General features: G+C 32.0%; 2 pseudogenes; one reads left to right on the top strand and one right to left on the bottom strand.

The window, feature by feature from the left end:
* Positions 1–4,101: 4,101 nt before the first annotated feature.
* Positions 4,102–6,326, bottom strand: LOC121392087 (annotated as a pseudogene).
* Positions 6,327–8,730: 2,404 nt separating this feature from the next.
* Positions 8,731–10,566, top strand: part of LOC121392088 — a 30,349-nt pseudogene continuing 28,513 nt past the window's right edge.

The following is a 10,566-nucleotide window of genomic DNA, read 5'->3' as shown; positions in this document are numbered from 1 at the left end:
ACCATCACTATCAAATTTTACATTGCATTATCAAAATATTTTTCACATAGCAAAATACTGTAAAACACGGGGTGATTTTTATAGCATTGTTTTTTTAAATAAGATTATAATATTAAAATATAGTGTGACTGTAAAACAGTTTTTTAAGAGAAGAAGACTGGTAATTTTTTTATGGTTTTTATTAAAATAAAATGACACCTTGACAGATAATGGAAGCATCACGATTATCAGGACAGTCATAGTCTAATAGTCCATTATAGGAACAGTTCCAAATACTACTCCTCATTCCCTGTACAGTTTTTGATCAAAGATGTAACAGGCCAAAACCATTCAATGTAATACTTAGATTCGGCAAGGGCTCCTACGATAAAAAAGAAGTAAATGATGTAACTGTTACTTAGAGCAATACTGGTCTGTACTGTGAAGATTGCATTCTTGTTAAATGATGCTTCGAAGAAAATGTTAGTTATAACAAGTAATTATATTTCATGACTTCCCCTGAATGACACAAGAATGCTAACAATGCATTGTACTAATGTTTCTCAAATGAAAATAAATCAATGACTTTGTGCAGACAGCCTCTCCTAGAAATAGGAGGCTAGCAACTATACATGTTCATACCATAAGGAGAGTATCCCCAGTTGTCTACAAAAAACAAACCTACAACTGGCATCATTATTATCCCAGAATTCACTGCACCCCTGTACCCAAATACCATTAACACATACTTCTATACGACCTGTTTGATTGTGAAGGACCACCTCTCAAACGAACAATTCTTATCTTCACAAGGAGCTAAAGTGAATGTCATTATGTATATAAGTAATAACACAAAGTCAGTCCAGCGTTATGCGTATAATTATCAAACTAATTCTTTCTTTATGTAGTAATGCTTGCCTTGACATTTGACACCAGCATCGTAATCATGACCAGGACACTGAAGATTGTTGAGAAAAGATAATTTCCCTTCCTACACTTTCCCTAAGTTCTCTCTTTACCAGTACAAACTAAGAATGTCCTAATAGTATAGGCCCTGAGCCTTTCTCAAATCCAAATTAACAGCCAAATTATAGGTTCCCAACTTTCATGGCCCCAATTTGATTGCACACAATATTCTCAGAATATCCCCCACCACTGTAAGCACAAGCTGACCCCCAAGCTCTATTGACACACACTTCAACTCTTCCTCATACTTAGTTACTCCACCTACTAAACGAACATCTCCATCGTACAAGTTAGCTTGAACAGCAACAGTCAGAGCTATAAAAGAATAAACACCCATTACTTAGCCTTGGGGCCACTGACAGAGTCTACTTTTCAAATTTTATCTTAACTTACATTTACAGAAAACATTAGCTTCTCTATTGTTGGATGGACAGGAATAGTTCCTAAGAGACCATTATAAGGACAATCCAGTATGTTGGTTTCATTGCCAGTACAATTTAAATCATTAATGTGATGAGACACTGAGGAGTGTTGATAGACATCCCAGAAGGCCCAACAGCCCCTTTAAGTATAGTTATTAGATACCTCTCATGGCTAATAGAATATTACCATATGAGAGTGTCCTAGTTGTCTACAAATCACACTAGCGTCCTGGTTGTCCCAGAAATCAGTGCAGATGGTGTGCCAGGCTCCATTTAGGCACACTTTCCACAACTCCAAAGAGTATAGAGGAGTATGAGGACTGTGTTATTTCAATAATTAGGAGGCTATAAATAATGCTAAGTACTTACTGTTAAATGTACAGAACCATGTTGACAGGAGTAAACTAGATGACAGAAAACAGTCAGGAACACAAGACTAAGCACTTCATAACTGCTGTGAATCATGCATAATTACTTATGCTTTGTCTATGAAACAATACAGGCCTCATACACCTTGTACTCACATATATGGCCTTAATAGTAGTATTATTAAACCATATGTTACTATGTAAACTGACATGTAGCATAGTGGTCATATTATGTTAATTTATATCAACACTACAAATAAAGGAAAAAATGACAATTATATAGACTCTAGCTTTATATATAGACAGTCTACTATACTGTAAGTAATTTTGCAAGCAATAAAAAAACTATGGCTTCTTAACAAAGAATACAAACTTAGCTTGAGAACAGTTGATTTGCACATAATGCCAATGACAACAAGCATTGAGTATTTTTAATTACTAATTTGTGGGTGTGTGTGTGTGTGTGTGTGTGTGTGTGTGTGTGCTGTGTGGTGCGTGTGCGGCACATTCACTTACTGTTAAATCCAGGAAGCTATTCTTTAATACACTTGTTTCAACTTATTGAAACAAAACTGTGTATTGGGATCATACATGCAATGTTTCCATCTTCAGATTGAATCAGAGCCCAATAATAGAAATAGTCATATTATAGAGTGTTATAAACACCATTCACAAATTAGGCACATGAATCGAAATAGAGCTAACATGACTGTTGACAACCTACATGACAATTTTTTTAACATCATATATTGTAATACATTTATTTACCTCCATGCTTATAGTGGCTACATTTGAAGATTAAGAGACTTTAAAAACCCATAGGTTTGTATATGCAAAGTAGATACCTTTATCTCAACTGACAACAGTTTTATAATGAAAAGTCCTGGTGACAACTATATTACTAACAATAAAATATTTAGTAAATTGAGGATAATGTTGTCACATGAATGTTCTTGCAAGCTGCTTTGGGTCATTTAGTAGCACTAATTTTGGTTTGCATCGACCAATTTTGAGGGAACAACATCTAGTCTTTTGTTAACACTGGTTGTTATAAGCACACAAATTGACAAATGTCCATAATAAAGAAATTTGTCTCCAAAGTTTTGTCTCCAGCATCTCCTGAATGTTAAACATAGCATTCAATCCAATGTGTTACCGACTTTTTATTATATAATATATATATTAACATGTATGTAGCAGAACTTTAACCATCTTATATTATATATAACCATTTGTTTGTGATCCATTTATTTCTATACAGCAATAATGTTATTTATATTTGAATCATTTTAATATGCTAAGTACAAAGATGGAAGAATGTACATGTTTTGATAATGTGAATAATTTTCCTTGTTATTAAAGAATAGCTTTTATATGACTAAGGAATAGCATATTTGCATGCATACAGTCAAAGATAATAGTATTTCAACTTACTGTGGTAACTATTATTACTAATATAATGTGCTGCATGCTAATCAACTTTATAACATGACAGGTTTCTGTATACATTAATAAGATATAGTGGCATATAGAGAGATTCAATTAACACTTGGTGCATATTGATACTTCTAAGATATGGCTGACCATGTTAGATGTTAACATAGTGTAATGTGGTATTTTAATAAATAACCATGTCTAGTAATGTTATCCTGGAGCCCTGTTGTTAAAACCAGTGACTTATTAAACCTTTAAAGTCATACCATAAATATGCTAAAATAATATGATAAATCTCCTCCATAAGAGTCAAATTCTATAAATCGATCATACATATTATTAGCTATTTATACTGTGTTTTTTTCTCCCTATTAATTTCAGAGACTCCAACTATTCCCTTTACTTAACTCAAGTTCAAGTAATACTTAATAATTATAATCAAATTACTTGACTACTTCTCTATTACTAAATAATATATATTATTTATTACTAGTAATATTAATAAATATTATAATATTTTAATAATATAATATTAATAGTTACATGCTTTTGATAGTAATTGTACTACTAGTTGAATCACTAGAATACTACATTATAATCCAATATTCCAGCTGATCTTTAATTAAATCTCAAAGTACCATATGACCTGAAGAAACCTATTATATTGAAGATGAATAACAGCTTTTGTCAGTCATTACATATACATGATGTCAAGTCCCGTTGGTTCACATTGGAACATTATACTCAGTAAAATATTTGTACCATCTGATTTAAATTAAATTTAATTTTAATTTGACACATTTAAATTGTGGTCAATTAAAAATTTGACGATTCTAGCACTTTTTAAAGTAATGATAAAAATGAATAACCATATTAGTAGTAAAATTATTAATAACTTATTTAGATAAACAATGCTACAATCAATTCAACATCTAGTCATTATCATCATCTTTCTGAACACTGTCTTTGTGCTTCACAAATCCTTTTGAATTAAATCTGGTATTTCCTACTGCTACCCAAGGACCTAACTAAAAATAAACTATAAGTACATACATATAGGCATACATATATTTGTTATAATGTCTTATCAGCACTTCAACACTTTTGTTTGCGCTACTGAAAATACTAAAGTAATTAATAGCATGTACATAGCTTGCAAAGAACCCATCCACTTAATCTAATTAACAATAATGTATAAATTAAACAAGTAAATTAAAAGGGTGTGGTAATGAAGAGGGAAAGAAGGAACTTTATAAATTGTAAGAACATAACTTTTTGTCTTGAATTGAGGATCTTTTATGAATGTGAGTACAAAAATGAAAGGACAAGACTACTCAAACCTGCAGAAGATCATGTTCAAGGCTCAAACATTGTGTGACTTCCTTATTTCACTTACAAGACAAGTCTATTAGCTATTTGCTCAAAATTTAGAGACATAAATTTAATAGAGTGTTTTCACTTCACATAATTACTAATGTAGTAAGATGCTATAAATGTATTTGTATATGTAAGTCAATAAACTTACTCCTAGCGCTATAGCATGAGCTATTCAAAATTTGGGAACATTTCTTGCCCAGAGTGGTTTAAAATGATCCGTCAAACATATCTTGCCTCCTCTACACCAAATTTAAAGAAAGTAATTTCAATTTCTTAATAAAACACATACACAATTATATGTACTATACATGCATGTATACAGTTGCTATGCAACCAATGTCAATGACATTTGGTAACCAGGATGATCACTTATAATGCTTCCTATTTACAAAGCAACCAATAGAAATAATTTTATTTTAAGTCATAGACCATTACTTATAATTAGGATATACCTGTACATTTTAGCTGTTTTAACCATCTAGTTCTGGTATAGCTATTTCAGGTGCTGTAGAAGGATAAGTCACTGGAATCTATAGTGACATTATAATGATAATAAAACTCTATCCAACCATCTATCCATATGCCTATCTGTCCCTCCATCCATTCATCTAACCATTCACCTAACCATTCTCTTCTCATCCTCCGTCTATCTGCTTGTAGACTGTCCCATTAATCTCCATTAATCATTATTAACAATACATTAATCATTATTAACAATATCATTTAATACTTACATCAAATTCAATGTCAAATTCATATTTCAATAGATCTTGTAATACCAACATTTACCAAACCATCTGCATAACAACATAATAATACTACATTAACAATAATCAATGATACTATGACTACTACATCAAGTAACAACAGTCTTTATATAGTACTATATATTGAATGAGTTCTACTTTATTTCTAAACTAGTTAGTCTACTACACTAGAAAGAACATTGTAGATCTGTCAAGTGTCATGCATCAATTATTTCCTAATGATTTCATGCACAATCATTGCAGAAATCAGGCATTTCAATTTGAGAAGTTTATCAGCATACAAATTAATTTAATGAGAATGTATGCATTTATAGGTGTGGTTTGCACAACATTACACTCCATGGAATGGATAGTAACAATCTTAATAGCTCTGTGAGGAAAATATTGGTATTGAAGGCTCTAAAATAATTTTATGTTTGCAAATGAAAGTATAAAATAACCACAATACTTTATTAAGGTTATTAACAATACTTTATTAAAGTTATTTAACTTTATCCTTTATTTTTTAACCCTAACTTTGTCTTTTCTCGTTTAATTCCAACATGTCTGATACATTTCCATGTCATTTTCAAACAATCAATGAATAATGTGTGTCAGATTATTTATATTAGAGTAAAAGGAAGGATTGGAGACCCACAATAATCACTAACAAATTTAGATGGTTTATTCTCTACTACCTCTAACCTATGACATTGCCCCCCCCCCCCATGTTATTTGCTGCCACCTATAATAAAATTGTATACCTTGCCTTACATTAGCTGTTACCTGTGCCATCTTTTATTGATTCCAGTCTAAACCAGTCATTGTCTGCTTCCTTGTTATTGCTGACATACTAAATGAGGAAAGAGCCAACAGTGATCACGTGACTTTTACTTCATTGTAGCTCTCACCTTTATCAGAGAGACATATTCCTCTTTTAATCGAGCCACCCAAGCGTCTCCGTCACGTGGTCCTGCTCTCGTCTTCAATAAAGGAATGCCTGCTAATGTTTTCTTGGTTGATTCATCCACCATGCTGAGTAGGCGTGACCAAATAACGAGATAAATTTAATTAATAATAGTTATCATAAATGGCACGATAAAATTGACATTATTTATTTATATAGTCTCCTATTTGTAATACATCAGGTCACTTCCAACTAAAGCTAGTTTTAGGAAGAAAAACATCATGACAAATATTATACACAAATGAAGACTAATATTGTTCCATATGATGACAGGGTTTACCCACACATGTAACTATAGCAACATGCATGGGTATTTAACCTCACCACCGCCACCAACTAAAAAAAAGAAAAAAGGAGCATGTACATCATATAATAGACTACATGTACATGTAATGACTGTAAAAGTACATGTATATATGCCATATGAACATGATGTATATGTACTATAGTCATAGTACACGATGTACATGTACTATATGTCATGAACATATGTACATGTACCATAGTGAACATGATACATTGTACTATATGTCCATAGTGAACATGATTGATATGTACTATATGTTCATAGTGAAACATGTTACATGTACTATAGCCCATAGTGACCATGATGTACATGTACTATAAATGCCATAGTGAACATGATGTACATGTACATAGTTTCATGTGGAACACATATGTATTACATGTGTGATGTACATGTAATGTTACTATATGTCTATGAACATGTGTACATTACATATATTACATGTCAATAGTGTATGTATTACAAATGATGTACATGTATTAATACCTTGTCTTCTAGAAGGACGATATCCTCCACCTGACCCTTGTCCCCCAAGAGGAAGGTAATTTCTCCTTGTGTTAGTATTACCAGCCTAGTATATACAGTACCATAAGACAATGTTTAATTCTAATCAAATTAAAACATCTGAAAACATCATCCATTTGTCCATCCATCCATTTGTTCATCCATCTATCTTACTGTTCTTTTGGCCTTGGATGTAGATACAACTTTAAACTGCTCCCATTGTTTAATCCTTTCTTCCTTTTCTCTATTTTCTCTCTAATATCAATATTACTCCATGTTCATTAATTAATTCATAATTACAAGGTACCTCCTGTTTCTTAGTTCATGTAAAACTGCTTGTTCATCTAGTTCACGTTGCATTCTCTCTCGTGCTCTCATCATAGCATCTACATTACGTTCAGCTTGGACTGGATCTAATGTGATTAATGTACAGATATTGGTAAATGTAATTCATCATGAATACAATAAACTCCTGTTGTTACTATAAATAGCTGTTTGTTACTATTTTTAGGTTTATGATGGTCAACATATACAGCACATGATTTTTTTGGATAAAATTCAGTTAATGGAGAGACAAAAAGCTCAGGAATGGATACATAATGAAAACAAAATGGACAATACACTTGTCAAAATGGACAGATATATAACCAATAGATAGATAGCACAAAGATGTAGAGATTCTTAAATTCTATCCATCTTACCATAGTTCTGTTCATCTGTCCATTTCTCTCTCTTCTTTATCCAAGCATAATATTTTGGTTTGTAGTTTATACAATATATATATGAGGAGGATAGTACCTAGTAATAAGTACCATCCATACTGTTCTATGAACACCCATCCTGTAGATATAATGATATATAGTTGAAAAGGCTTAGGTAGAGAGGTAATAGGTATGATAGGACATTTCAGACTTTATTGCTAATGGACTTATTAGATGTATTTTGATTGGTTGTTTGTATTGTATATATAGCTTGGTTTTGTTTATTGATTTTTAGTATGGTTTGTACAGACAAACATAAAGTCTGAAATGTCCTATCGTATAACAAGATATAATATAATTATACATACAAGTATGTATAATTATACATATTGTTCTCACGCTGCTATAGGAACTAGGTACAGTTATTTTGTACTAATAATTACGACTAAACTCTGGACCCTACATTTCAAATTTTAGCCACTAAATGTATAACTTTCTACTGAAGCATAGTGTCATGTACTAGGATTCAAGGGATTGTATATACCCACATATATTTAAATTAAATTTAGCAGTTTTATTGCAAATTAATTTTCAAAGGCTGTAGTGTCTATATGTCCTCTACATGATCTATGGACTCACCCAGTAACACTCTGTCCCACAGTCCTATATCATTGACAATCTGACCTCCAGCAGTAACTCTAGCATTTTTTAAAATATTACCGGCTCCTTCGTTAGAACTGGGTTATCTACTTGATCACCTGTTTAAGAAAGACGCTGTAATTGAAAAAATTTTATGTTTACTTACCATCTTCCAAAGTCTTACTATTCAATATTACTTTGATTTCGGTTATTTAGAATGCATTTTCATCAAATACAAAAGAGGAGTGTCGTCGGTACGGTGCGTTGGAGCTATTGTTGCATACTTTTGTCGCCATTTTGTCATTATTAACTCATTCAAGATGTCTAGTGATGGTCGTAGAGCCAGTGGCTCTGATACTGGTATGCCTGAGGATTATATACCGCCAAATACTGCACCAAAATGTACTTGGCAAGCTGATCCAAATAAAAGTGGGCGTAATCCACATCGTACTGTAGCTGTGTAAGTTGTGATTGTGCATGTGTGTGGTAAACTAAGCACTTATAATAGTAATCTGTTTGGTCACATCCACTACCAGGATGAAAGAAGATTAATGATAGTCTATTTCTTCCTATGTACTGTATAGCAGGTTAATGTGGCAAGGATAAAATTTAGAATATTGCTTCAAAAATGTTGTTTGGCCGGTTAAATTTGGTAATTAATTAAATTCTAATAATACTCAGTAATATCAATTGGAGCCTTAAATTTTAACTGCATACTTGAATTGTCAACCTACAATGTGAATTAAAAGGATGTGACAATTGTATAATAGCTTCTGCTAACCCTCTAACCTTTAAATTCTAGCATCTTCAAAACAATTATAGCATTATTTTAATCTTGTTAATTAATTGCTTTTTAGACAATGAAGGACCTATTCATTGTCAAAACAACCATCTTGAATATTGTTGGAATACATACAACATTATGTTAGTTATAATAGTTACCACAGTAAGTTGAAATACTATTATCATTTGATATATTCATTAAGTAACATAGGGTCAAGGTAACCAGACCAATATCATGATTGAATGACACACAAGAGAAGGATTCAGAGAATTGCAATTGACCCACTTGTTCTGAAATATTGTATATCAATCAAATTCATCATATCACAAAGTAGTCATTTCACTGTAAATATTATACTTATCATTATCAGTGTAATATTTCACTAGAGTTATAAAGTGGTTATCTCAAGGTTCAAAGTCAATGTCCCCAATATTACGCTTAGCTTTTTTTTCAATTGCTTTGATTAGTGAGTTCCCATCTTGATTTTTCAAGCTTCACATTATGTTGTGAAATTTTCAGGCCTGTCTATCATTATTACAGAACAAGATGCTCAATTACAATTCACCAGACCCTTTCCCATTTTCAATCATATAGATTGTTGTCTGGCTTGCAAGTCAATTACAATTCATCAGACCCTTTCCCGTCAATTATTCAATTATATCAGTATAATGTACTTTGAAAAGGTGACCTAAGGAGAGACAATATTACAATAGATAATTAGTAAAGTGAATAGGTTGTACTGTCTATTATATTCTCCTCATTTAGTCGCCCACCTGAGACTGTTGCTACTTCTGTACTTTCTAATTCATTGGAGGCCATTGGTAATACTCCAATGATACGTTTGAACAAGATAGCTAAATCTGAAGGACTTCAATGTGAACTCTGTAAGTAGATAACATCACAAGGTTTAATTTGAATATAGAAGAATTGTGTCAAAATTTTGCATGATAACTCTGTAATATTAGGCCACACATATAAAAAACATGACCTGTTGAGATATAATGTCTTTCTGTTTTGTTACATAGTATTGATGATACCACAAAGCTTGACAGAAGTACCTAAATGTACTTAAATGCTGTTTTTCATGTGTAATGACTCTTGATCCTAACCTGTTCTTTTTTAAAAACATGTTTTTATTTGATATTCTATTTAATGTCATGGTACAGATCGTGTTATTTTGTCTCATACTTTCTACTATAGTGGCTAAATGTGAATTTTTCAATGCTGGTGGATCTGTTAAAGACAGGATTGGTATAAGAATGATAGAGGATGGCAGAAAAGGATGGTATTCTAAAACCTGGTGACACTGTTATTGAACCTACCTCAGGAAACACAGGTACAGTAATACAGGGCACAGCTGTTGTTAAAGGAT

This window comes from Gigantopelta aegis, unplaced genomic scaffold (assembly GCF_016097555.1).
Source record: "Gigantopelta aegis isolate Gae_Host unplaced genomic scaffold, Gae_host_genome ctg3378_pilon_pilon, whole genome shotgun sequence".
NCBI classification, from domain to species: Eukaryota; Metazoa; Mollusca; class Gastropoda; order Neomphalida; family Peltospiridae; genus Gigantopelta; species Gigantopelta aegis.
Note: the sequence above shows the minus strand (reverse complement) of the source record. Positions and strands in the feature narration are given on the sequence as shown.